The sequence below is a fragment of the Bicyclus anynana genome, chromosome 7 (genome assembly GCF_947172395.1).
Source record: "Bicyclus anynana chromosome 7, ilBicAnyn1.1, whole genome shotgun sequence".
Classification (NCBI taxonomy): Eukaryota; Metazoa; Arthropoda; class Insecta; order Lepidoptera; family Nymphalidae; genus Bicyclus; species Bicyclus anynana.
Window position 1 is genome coordinate 8893272 of NC_069089.1, and position 13887 is coordinate 8907158.

At 35.1% G+C, this 13887-nt stretch overlaps 1 protein-coding gene across 1 annotated transcript in view; it reads right to left on the minus strand.

The window, feature by feature from the left end:
• LOC112047217 (transmembrane protease serine 9) overlaps nucleotides 1–13626 on the minus strand; it is a 46043-nt gene extending 32417 nt beyond the window's left edge. The window contains exon 1 of the mRNA XM_024084285.2: nucleotides 13506–13626. The gene's annotated coding sequence lies outside the window, so the exon portion shown is untranslated. The remainder of the gene's footprint in view (nucleotides 1–13505) is intronic.
• Between the last annotated feature and the right edge of the window lie 261 nt (nucleotides 13627–13887).

Sequence of the window (13887 nt, forward strand, 5' to 3'; positions counted from 1 at the left end):
CATATTTGCATCTATGAAGTGCACGTCTATGTAAACTCGGCGAGTTTGTAGTTGATACTTATGTTCAGTATCAAAAAGAATCGGTAAGGAACAAGTTATCTTCCATTTAAATTACCATTCATTCATTAAATTTCATTTAGATACACGTTTTTCCGTTTCGTATGATGTGTTGTTAAGTGTGATTTTATTGAATGACTCAGTATATTCATGTCTCTCATCCCAGCAAGAGTAAATACATCGAACTAAATTTAATTAATATTACTATCCATCTTCGAGCCATGATAGCCCAGTGGATATGACATCTGCCTCCGATTCCAGAGGGTGTGGGTTCAAATCCAGTCCGGAGCATGCACCTCCAACTTTTCAGTTCTGTGCATTTTGAGAAATTAAATATCACGGGTCTCAAACGGTGAAAGAAAACATCGTGAGGAAACCTGTATACCAGAGAATTTTCTTAATATTCTACGTGTGTGAAGTCTGCCAATCCGCATTGGGCCGGCGTGGTGGACTGACCTCTCTCATTCTGAGAGGAGACTCGAGCTCAGCAGCGAGCCGAGTACGGGTTGAAGTGACTATCCATCACTCTCGTTGGTACAGTGGTTAACCTTTACGAGGTCGTGTCGGTCCTGAGTTTCTTTAATTTTCTTTCAAGCTGTTCCTTTCATTCCGAGAATTTCTCAACAGATACGAATATATAGAAATACTTGGTTGTGTTACTTGACAACACCGTCGCAATGTAGCTTGTCTATCGATTTTTTAACGGATATACGTGTATATTCGTATATACGTTCACTAAGAACACATTTTGCAAGAGGGCCGGATTAAGGAGGTCTAACTAGGATTAAGGAGGGCGGACGAAGTCGCGGGGGTTCCACTAGTCAATAAATAAAATATTCGAAACGATAGAGCAAAGAAAATAAATTTTTGTTCTTATAAATCTTAGATAGAGGAGATCAAGATAACTGCCCCTAACATCCTGTTCCACAAAGGCCTATAAAACTGAAGAGGGTAATATTAGAGACGGGCTTTGATGACAGCATTCGCAATTTCATGGATTCAAAATGGCTGCAGTGTTTGTTTCAAAGTGTTTTCAAGAGCTTTTCGGAATAAAAAATTTGCTTCCAGTAGCTTCGTTATTCTCGTGGTCTTTATGAGGAACTTATTAGGACTTAGGTAAATGACTATTGGACGTCCTCGACTTCGTCTATATAAAGATTACTCGTATGTAAGGTACCTATACGATATTTTTTTCGTAAAAAAGAAATTGAACAGAGCGTATTCTTACAACGTTAAGATCTGTATTTGACTCGCGTATTTGTATTGGGTTTGGAATTGAACAAGACTGTGATTGTAACAAAATAAAGGGAACTCCTTTTAAACATACCTACCTATAAAAATTATTTGGTTATTTCTTTTCCGTGAGAATTACCAAATAGTCTCCAGATTCTCGTAATACCTATTATACTTTTTGACCAGTGGTTCAGTGGTTAGCCTACGAGACTTTGGATCACAAGATCCTAGATTCGAATCCTGGGTCGGGCTGTTTATTATTAAACTTTTCTTTATTTTCAAAAATGAGAGCATTGCCACATTTTTGAAAATTACATATACACATTGGACCAGCATGGTGGGTCTAAACCACATATTTCCTATTTTAAAAGGCGTGAGACTGGAATGGCCCGCGATTGCTACGTATTTAAACCTGCCAAAGCCAGAATATTACACTTATTCTTACTGACACAGGTGCTAATTTAATTACCCATAGCATGACGATTGGAAGTTTGACAGGGTATTAGAAAGCTACGTAGCGTAAGTATCTTTTTTTACGTAAACTCGGAAGTTTTATATTCATAGGACCGTAGACTTTAAAAGACCACTTTGGCTGGTGGGAGGCTTCGTCCGTGGCCAGTTACCACCCTACCGACAAAGACGTACCGCAAAGCGATTTAGCGTTCCGGTACGATGTCGTGTAGAAACCGAAAGGAGTGTCCTACTACTCCAGCTAACAAGTTAGCCCGCTTCCATCTAAGATTGCGTCATCACTTACCATCTGGTGAGATTACAGTCAAGGGCTAACTTGTAGAGAATATTAAAAAAACAAAACCTCAGCATACGGTTTAAGTTTTAACTTGATACATCCACACATTCTCGAAATAATATATCTTGACAGACAGACGGACAGCAAACTTAAAATGTAAGGGTTTCGTTTTTTACTTTTAATATACGGAACCCGTAAAACGATTTAGTGTACATAATATCATTTGTGAAATCAGGATTAAAGGACGATTCTGTCGAGCCCTTTTTCAGATTTAGTGAATTTCTTTTATGTGTAAGTACGTAAATCGGGTTCAGCCTTCAGCACCCATAGCTTGCAAATTACATTTGTGTAAAATTGGTTTTTATCAATTTATTCCCAAAGCCCGATCGAGAAGGAATATTGAATGACCTACAACGCTACTTCAATGCGGGACAGTGCGGGACACTTATATATATATTTTTTTTTAATTCTGTACAAATTAGCCCTTGACTACAATTTAGCCACGGCCGAAGCTTCTCTTCACCCAGACCTGGACCAATTAAGAAAATCAATCGGCTCAGCCGGGGATAGAACCCAGGACCTCCGTCTTGTAAATCCACCGCACTACGCCACGGAGGCCGACAATGATTCTGTAACGCCAATGCCTGCTCTCCGTGGCACCAGTGACTCTAACATCCCAAGGGGTGACGGGCTGAGGATTTTATACAAAAAAATAACCGACACCCCGCAGTTTTATCCGCGTAGTTCCCGTTCTCGTGAGAAAACATACCTATGGCACTCAGTAGCGTGCACAAGATTTTTAACTAGTGTGAGCATTAAAGGAAATTCCCTTCTCTGATACAGTTTTGTAAGGACTCTACAGGGTAGTGCCACTGATGACACTCACAAATAACGTAGCTTTTTAGAGGTAAAAGACGAAATTTTAAAAATCAGTTTAGCATATTAAGAGATTACCCTACAATACCTTAAAAAGATACTAATCTTAATATTTAGACTTGATACGCCAATGGCATGATGGCATGATGGCATCATGCCATTGGCCATCGGGATGATGGCAAGAGACCTGATGGATAGACGCTGGTTCGCTGGGAAATTATTCAGTTGGCAGTATTTTTGCCGCCATTCCACGTGGGCATGATTTGTATAGCTATTAGGATAAGTTAGCTTAAGTTCCTTATTGTATTCTTTCTCAATAAAAAAAGCTTAAATAAACATTTATAACACTGTGTTTATATTTCCGTATGGTGATTCATTTGAACCAATTTCTTTTAGACGGAACGATGGTGATTCGTTACTAGTTTTATATGTAAGAATTGCTCCAGCAACAAACTGTTGGTAAGTTAACAGATGTTTTCCTAGGAATCTACTATGAATCACGGGATAGACTTGCACCAAATTGTATATTTAAATAAGACAGAAACAGTAAGAAATACGTACACAGACCGTCTTGATCATAAAACACACCTGGCGAGTTCAAGTTTAATTATGTAAATGATGTAATAAGACTAAATTTAGTTTTACGTTTACGGTGGAACGCACAAAAATTTATTATTAGATTGTACCACAGATTAATTAATAATGGGCAGATAGAGCGTACGGAACACGATTGTGTCGTAGCTGCTCCAAATACAAAATTCAAAAACGAATACATTCTCGACACGAAGCGTCGCATCAGCAACTATTAATATTATTCGAGAAAAATTTCGTCTTATGTTTTTAAATATTTTAAAAACTGTTCACTAAAACTAAAGAAATAAGATGGAGTATTTTTTATTGGTAATTAATGCTTATTATAGTATTAAAGTTTGAAATACAATTTATGAAAAAAAATTGTATAATTGGCGATGTCAGGGAGAAGCGTGACGTTTGTTCTTTACCACTCTATTTGTAAAGACTCATTCAGTATGATCTTTACTATTTTGTGGATTGTACCTACTTACTTAAATAGAAGAGTTGCAGCGATGAAAACTAGAATACTCTATTAATTTTGTTAATTAATGTACCTATAATCGTAATTATTACACAGCATCGTGTAATAATTTTTATCTTTAGATTTTCAGAAATAATACTTTAATCAAGAGGACATAAGGACAATTACTATTTCATGTGTTTCATGTTTCCGTTATTGTTTCAAAAAGGTTTTTAGGGTTCTGTACCCAAAGGGTAAAATTTTATTAAGATTCCGTCCGTCCGCCCATCTGTCACCAGTATCTCACAAATTTTCACAGTATTTATGTTGTTGCTATAACAAGCAATAAAAAAGGAGAATAAAATAAATATTTTATTTAGGGTCTCCCATAGAACAAAAGTGATTCTTTTGCCATTTATATAAATAATGGTCCAGTGAATATGACCTTTGCTTTCGATCTGGATGGCGTAGGTTTGAATCCGGCCCAGGTTTTCGGTTACGTGCATTTTAAAAACTAAGCATGACGTGTCTCAAATTTTGAAGGATAAACATCGCGAGGAAACCTGCACACCTGGGAATTTTCTTACTCTACGTGTGTAAAGTATGTTAATCAGCAGCCAGCGTAGTGGACTATTAGCCTTTCATTCTGAGAGGAGACTCGTGTTCAACAGTGAAGAGGGAGAAATATGGGTTGTGATAGGGATGGATATGGGGTACGGAACCCTTTGCGCGAGTCCTACGTGCGCTTTCTTGGTTTTATTTTAAGCTAGCTGACGCTGCGGTTTTACTAGCGTGGTTCCCGTTCCCGTAGGAACACGGGGATAATATACAGCCTATAGCCTTCCTCGATAAATGGGCTATCTAATACTGAAGGAATTTTGTCATATCGGTTCCTGAGATAAGCGCGTCCAAGCAAACAAACTCTTCAGCTTTATAGGTATAGATGTACGTAGTAAGAGAGAAAGTAGTTGTATGTGTTGAGTGCCTTTTTATTGTTAACCCTTCAATTAAACGGCTCCGTACCATAAATTGTTCTCGTCTTTATGAGAGGTTTGCACATTACTATTCACGACACGGCACTGAGAATCAACAAACAACTTCCAATTACGCGTGGGACTTGAGAGAGAAATGGGCCAATTTGGGCTCCATCTTGACATTACAAGTACTTATTATGCTTCATCTAAATTTAAGTTAAGCATCCAGAAGAGATATCCAGCCTATACTAATAAAGTTATAAAATTTGTGAGTTTATAAGGTTGTCAACATCGATATAAATCGTTAGATGGTTATAAACCTCCATACTAAAAAACGCACAATTTTATGTCATTACCCAAAGACGTGCATGCACATCTTATCTTAGTACGTAACAAGCGCATGCTGTGAGTGGACGTGGACTTAAAAAATGTTTTTATTTTAACCCCTCAATTATGCATTCTTGTTCATTTTGGAAGTATAAAAACACAAGCCACAACATGGATAAAGAGAAATGTGCTACGAGTGATGACGTACCCAATGTGCGAAACCAATGACAATGGCGCGACGCTTTGAGGCCCATCTAACGATCTATGATTGATGGTTGTAAAGGGAAGATTTCGGGATCTACTAAACCAATATTAAAAATTATTCAACGATTTCAATTATAAATTAATTTTAAATATAACTCATAAATAACGCGACTTTCTAGCCACATTATTTTTGATTATAGTCAGCGTATCGGATATTAGTGAAAAATATTAAGATATATTTTACTCCTATATGCCCATGACGACGGGAACTAAGCAGGTAAAACCGCGGGACAAGTATAAATATAAATACATGCATTCTACACAATAGTATATGTATTCTATGACAATAGGTATAATAAAAGAACAGTTTATGTCTGTTTGTTGCTTAAAATATTGCGTCATGATGAGTGAACTAATTTGGATGAAAATCAATCTGTCTATCAAGTATTGAACAAACCCTCGTTAAAAAAGAAGAAAAAAAGTATACAGGTATCTGATCTTTTTTGTCTCGAAAATACTAAACACAGTTTGATACACGTTACATTGAAAGATTAAATACAGGATTGGTTTTGTTTGATCGGAAAAACCGTAAAAGAAAGAAAGAAAGAAAATTTCGTTTATTTCGAAATTGTGCCTCACATCACAATATCTCCAGTACACCAGGTCATCCAGGACAATACTCTGCGATGTATATTACCAGACCCGAAAATGACTCCAGCTAAACCTACTATAATTAAAAGTAGTCAAGTATATGTTAAGTATAGTTTAGACAAGTCAGAATATTACCCGCATTGAATATCTCGTAGGTACCTAAATAGAAAGGTATTGATTGTATCAATCGAGTTAGCAGGTCATTTACCTAGGAAAGCAATTATTAAACTTAGCGGTTCGGTAATACGCCATACTCTATTTAGTCTACGTCTCACGATACTGCGGAGCTACCATAACTTATATGATACCTATTTCATTTAAACCGGACGCATGTAATTCATCTGCCAGAAATTCAGTGTTTCACAAATTCAAGTGGACAATAATTTGCTCAAATGCAATGGCGTGCACAGGGTTTTTAACAAGGGTATGCACTATAGGTGCAAAATGGAAAATTACAATACAGGTTCGTAATGAGTTTTCAGGAAAGGCAGGGCATTTCAGGGCATCTATGGTTTGCACGCTACTGCTCATATGTTGTCCAATAACCTCTTTGATCTTCCAGTGAAAGTCTTATTTTAATCGATTTAGCCGTTCCAGAAATTAGCCCGTACAGTTAAATAAATGAACAAATTTTTGGAAACAAAAATGTGTTTTTTTATTTAATTTTATTTATATGTGTTGATTACTAAACACAAATCGTACATTATCACCTATACGTGGGTGTAAGTAAATACCAAAAAATAAAAATAAGAAATTTTAATAGGTACTAAAACCTGAATCAACTGAAAAATCACACTGGCTACAAAGTGAGCGAGAAAATGGTCCACAGAAATGACTACAGCCTAATAAACTGGCTGAGGCGTCTACTATTAAATTAATTAACATTCGGCATATCGGAAATACCTCCAAGAGTTCTAACACGTATTTATAGAAGCTAATCAGGCGTTAGCAGGAATGCGCGTACTGTAGTCCCATACGAGAGTAACGCAACCGCGGTCTCGGCCGAGTGGACACGGTCATAAATCTACGCATCTCCGCCCCACCTCCAGCTGACTAGTTCCTTGTTCATAATGCTCCACGCTCGTCAATTCTCATCTCTTGCATAAATTAATTTGATTAATTGATAGACATTGAATATAAAAACGGCACAATGCGCAAAATTAATTTATGAGCCTAGTTACTGAAACCTGTCATTTATGTCGCTACCGGCTATTTGGTTACATCATCAGTGAAATTCTTTAGGGAATTGATTGAAATTAGCAGGGGATCGTGACGTCATCACATTAGTAGCTACAAGCAATGATTATTTTATACTGTAGAATAGGTTACGTGCCTACAAAATCACCGCAAAAAGTGATCCGAATTTAACGTCTCCAGTTAGCCCTTGACTACAATCCCACCCGATGGTAAGTGATGATGCAATCTAAGATGGAAGCGGGCTAACTTGTTATGAGTAGGATGAAATCCACACTCCTTTCGGTTTCTACACGACATTGTACCGGAACGCTAAATCGCTTGGCGGTACGTCTTTGTCGGTAGGGTGGTAACTAGCCACGGCTGAAGCCACCAGGAAGACCTGGACCAAATAAGAAAACCTCAATTAGCCCAGCCGGGGATCGAACCCAGGACCTCCGTCTTGTAAATCCACCGCGCATATCACTGCGCCACGGAGGCAGACAGTGTCACGCATTCCCAATGTTGTGTTTACTTACATTATATATTTATTAACATCATTGTATTTATATGTATATAACTTTAACACTTCCTATACACACAACTCTACATTGTAGACAATATTTAGATATTGTGTTTATATAACTTTCGTTGTTAATATAGCAACTACAGTTATTTTATGTAGGCTGGTGCGGGTGACAGTTCGTTTCACTCTTGAGAGTTTGCCGCGACTTACGATAATAGTACGTATTATGAACGTCATCCAGGCGACTGTCACCTTACCCATGCTGTTTAAAAACACTTTAGGGTGAAATTAAGACAATTATACACATTTCTCCACCTCAGTTTTGGTGCGCTAATGCCCTATAGTACTAAAATCTAATAAATACGAATAACAGATTACGCGGTACGATTTGTAGGCGCTTTATACAAATACGATATAAATTCTAAATGATATATTTTCAATGACTAAGAAAAATAGATTTAATATTTGATTTACCGTCTAAGAAACCTACAAGTCATTGCAAAAAATTATAAGCTGATTGATTTTTAATGTAAAAAAGTGGATACGTAGTCGGCCGTCCAAAAAGTGCTGACGAATGTAATAATTCTTAGGGTCTATGCACACCGTGTATTTTTACCGCGCTGACACGCGTCTAATACGTAGAATGTGATATGTGTATCTGAAAATAACGAAATAACTTCATAATTATGATCAATAGCGACTGGCTTACAGTTCATATATATATAGTATGTTAAGTTAATAAGCTATACCGTGACCGTCAATATCCCATAATATAATAGCCTTTAATGTGATTTTAATTTTGATCACTATGGATATTGTTCCTCATTAAACTTTTAATACGACATTTAAATGATTTCTATGTGACATTATATTTATTTTGAAACGTTATTTGAACCACAGATGAGTGATAATATTATAGTTTCTAATGAAGACTGTACAGTAATGTTTCTTATCGTAGAAACAAATCTTTTATTTAACGATATGAAGTTAACTGAATGTCGTCGGCGCGAATCGAATACACCGTGTATATAGACTCTTAGATTCAAAATTAGTGATCGGATTTATTCAGAAAGAAAGATAAGCTGACCGAAAACTTAGATGAAAAAATGTATGCGGGCACATTGTAACTAGAGAATCTAGACGTGAGTCAGATCTAAACGGGACTTGACTTAGATACGACCATAGATGACGCAAGCGAGTCCCGGACATGACATGGATGTGACACCGCCCGATCTAATCTTTTTAAATGCTTTACGTGTTTGTCCTGGAAACTTGCAATTAATATTTAACGCACAACCACTCAAGTTATCTTTTAGCTTCTTTCAGCTCACACTAGACAGAAACTTAGCACACAATTTTCGTTCAGCTGTGATGTGTGATGAGATGTGCTGTGAGTAAAAAATTCTTCATTTGAGGTATCTGTATTTGCATACCTCAAATGACGAATTTTTTAATCCAATATGAGTCACTTAACAATTTAAAATTTTCACACCAACATCTACAATATGGGTATCAAATTAATGCGCATAATACCTTCACAGAGAAGAATGAATGAAATAATTTGTGATACAGATTTTTGCGCCAACGCTCGCGTTTTAAATCTGTTTATATACGAATATATAATAAAAACATCATCAAAATATATCTCCAGTGACTCCACATACCTGTTTATTTTATTTCACTAGGCGGTGTTAAAAGCTTTGGGTATTTAAATAAAAAAGAAAGCATACATAATTATGTGATTATTTGATCATTTATATTCAATTATTATTGGCCAACTATTAAATCAATGGTTACTATGATACAAGTGAAATCACTTGTATACCTACATAATATATTTACACAAACTAGGTATTAGACGAACGATTAATGTTTACGAATTAACGCAGTGTGAGTCATGGGCAAGGACACCACAACAGCTGTTACGTGGGGGCAAAGCCCCTATCTATACTTCTATACTGATATTATAAAGAGGTAAAGTTTGTGGTATTGTAGGGGGTAATTTTAACGATTTTATCATTTTATGTTACGTACCTAAGGGAAGTCACTGGCCCTTAAGACACGGGCTTACCTAGTTTAAGGGCCAGAACGCCATCGTAATAGGCTACTCGCCTGCTGTACAAAACTAAGAAGTTTTTTTGCATATAGGTAGTTTAGATGCCTAGATACTCTAATAACATTTTTATTTGTGAAAATAATCTCGTAATTGTAATATTTTTATAAAACAAAATTGTATTTTTAACCGACTTCCAAAAAGGAGGAGGTTCTACGTTTGGCTGTATGTATGTTTCTTTTTTTTTTTTTTTACTACTAGAAAGCCATGTTATTTGTGACTATCGCATGGACTTTATATCCCCGTATTCATACGGGAACATAAACAACGTGGGTGAAACTGTAGGTCGTTAGTCTAATACTAATATTATAAGGGAAAAGTTTATGGTAATGTAAAGGGTAATCTCTGGATCTACTAAACCGATTTTGAAAATTTTGTTTACCTCTCTATTTTATAAAAGACTTATAACTGACTGATTAACAAGTAACATGATCGTATACCCTAATCTCTAACTTAGAAGTAAAACGAAATATATGCCACCTCAAATTATGTAAGATAGTTGTTATTCTTCGAATTATATCTACAAGAAAGCCTTTTTTGGCGAAAATAACATACTATATGGTATATTTCAGGAAATTAAATATTGCATTTGCAGTAAATGTATTGCAAAAAATACCTGCATGAAAGTACATTACTGAAAACTTTACATAAGTAAGTAAACCAAAATACGTAAAAGTTGGAAAAATCCCACCCAAGTAAAGCTTAAATATAGAAGACTAAAATTCATGCAATACTAACCTAAGCGTCTGTCTATTTCGAAGCAGTTATCTTTAAAAATGCTTGACATAAATTATCTATTCTCAGCTACAAGAAGAGTGTCTCTTGAGAAAATGCTGACTGGAGAAGCTTTGACATATAGGTGCTAAAAACAAGAACTTTATGCGTGGTACCTATATTACCTATTAGATTTTACTATGCCACAATATCTAATTGAAGAATATAATATAGCAGTACAACGCAAAGTAGCCTTGTAACTTTAATTTAAAGTTTTTATCTTATCTTATCACCATAATTCGACACGTGAAAGAGCGTCAGCCAAATTAGAAAGAATGGCTGACAACAAAGCGACAGGGTATCTTTACACGAACTATTTGAGACCACTTTTGTCTACCTAATAACTGAAAATCTATTTAACGTGAAGACATAAATTTGGTTTAAAGCTTATCTAGAATACCAAATTTCATAACTACAACTCAAATAGTTGATAAGATATTTTAAGAATAACCTGACTTTACAACAGTTCTTGTAAACTAATTATACTGGAAATTAATAATTTTGACTTTCCCAAAGAGAAAAATAAAGACTTTATTGCCATTTAGCGTATAGAATTCTTCTTTCGTGAAGACGTTCATGAAAATATTCCTACATACTATTCTAGTAATTCAATGTATATTTGTAAAAAATGTAAGCTTTTTCAATAAAAATATAAGAGATAACACAATACGAATGTTCAAGATATTAAATACAAAACCACTTAATTGGAAATGTTCCTTACATATTCCTGGTTGCTACAGCATTGATATGTAAAAGTTTGAATTTCACTTTACTAAGTTTAGTAAAGTACATTCAGCGAACATATTTTTTAAAAGTTTTAATTACAGTACATGGTACAGGCCTCAGGTTAAGACATAGAAGGGCATCGTAGGACTAGGACATGTTTTTTTCGGCCGGCCGGCATCGTACCGGAACGCTAAATCGCGTGGTGGCCACGGCCAAAGCCTCCCATTAGCTTAGTGTTCCTAGTATGTCCTACAATGTTAATTTTTTATAAACAACTAGCCGTCACCTCGTGTAATTCTTGTTACAGTGGAAATATGGTGATAAAAAAATGGCCTATGAAACTTTCAAAAAACGTGGCTTTCTATTAGTAAAAGAAATTAAATATTGGTTTTGTAGATTCAAAGATTACCCCTACAACATCACAGACTTTTACCTCTTTGTCTTTATAATATTAGTCTAACGGTATCTAGGTACTGAATATCATGCCATCTACTTGTCCCACAAACTAATATTATAGGAAATAAGGATTCCGTTTTTGTACGTACGTCTGTTCGAAAACCTAAAAATATTGCTTCTTCTAAAAGTTTCAGACGATTTAAAGTGGTTTTATCAGCACTTGGAAGAAGTTTCAGTAGCCCAACTTATGGAATACCTACTAATTGGATTTTCCTCGTAAAATTCCTAAATATCTGGTATATCTACTATGTGTATGTATGACCATAAAGTAAGCTGGATAAATAAAAAACTAATTTTAATACAAAAAATTTGTTTTGCATTCCTCGGCACGCTTTTTTAATATATTCCAATATGCTTCATTTAAGTGTTTATGCTGATTTACCAAAAAAAAAATAGTAGAGTAAGTTTTAGATCCTGATTTTTAATCTTTTATTTGAATTGCAACTTAATCCTACCGGCAAAGACGTACCACCGAGCAATTTAGCGTTCTAGTACGATGTAGTGTAGAAACTAAAACAGGTGTGGACCATCTTAGATTACATCATCACTTACCACCAGGTGAGATAGTAGTCAATTGCTAACTTGTAAAGAATAAAATAAATAAAAAACTCTTGAATTTTTAACTTAAAACAAGTAAGCCAAGAAAGTCTCAAAAATGTATATTAATTTTAGATGTAAATATTGAACTAAAATAAGCTTTCAAAGATGTTAGGTATCTCCTTACTAAACAAACGCTTTTACAGTTTATTTCAATAGAACACGATTTATACTTCAATCAATGAAACGTTTGTGAAATCCAGATAAACCAGAACGTTTAATGGATACCATTTTAAAACTCTTAAAGTGTTGAAGCCGTCTTTGATATAAAATTAATGAACTTCAAACTTCAAAGTTCAGCTACACCTACTCGTAATTCTTATCTAAGAAGGAATGAGGCATCAATTAATTTAAGTAATTATTCTATACACCTTTCTGCGTAACAATAAAGATACGCGGAAATAAAAACAATGCATTTCAATTTTCAATTACTTTTGAAAAAAAATATTATTTAGACTTTATTGTTAGGTACCTATTAACTTAGAAGAATCATCGTTTTTCTGTTGCACATTATCACTTTATCGGGAAAGACTTGAAAAAATAACTCATCATCATAGTTCTAACTTCTCTAGAGTTAATAACGATTTTCTGTACCCGCGTGGTTCCCGTTCCCGTAAGAAAACGAGGATAATATATAGCCTATAGCTTTTCTCTATAAATAGGCTATCTAACACTGAAAGAATTTTTCAAATCGAACCAGTAGTTCCTGAGATTATTAGATATATTAGATTGAGCGCGTTCAATCAAACTCTTCAGCTTTTTATATTAGTATAGATTATCAGAATACTTTAACGAACTAATTAAAATCAAATATTTAACTAAATTTGGCAAAATTAGCATTTGAAACAAAAGCAAGAATTGAGTCTGCCAATATTGAGGTAATATTTAATTTCAGGTACATAAGTACTTAAAAATACGTAACAAATACATAGTTTGTTTCGATTTCGTAAAACCACTTTACATATTGGTTAAACAACAATTTTACTTACAAATTATTACGTTAAAACTATAAAAATGAGTATCAAAATGTAGCTCACCTAAAATGAAGCGATGTTTATTTGATCAGTTCACTTAGCAACAGACAGGAGTTGGTAAATCTACCGGTTAACTGTAAATACTCGATCACATAGTTCGTAGAGGCAACTTGTTCATGTCGAGAGCAACACAGTACTGCGCGCGCGCAGGCAGCCTATCTTCCTTACCACTATTAATTCATCCATCTTCCTATACATATACAACTTAAATCCTTATTGAAATACTCGTACTTCATTGTTTTATGTTGATGTTTCAATAGCAGGTTTGTATTCAACGCCTAGTACCTACGATTAGTATAATCTAGCGATATCGCGACTTCGACTACGTTAAATTCGGTGTTTCACAACCCCATTAGTACCATGGATTTTTGTTTTGGGTTAAAAT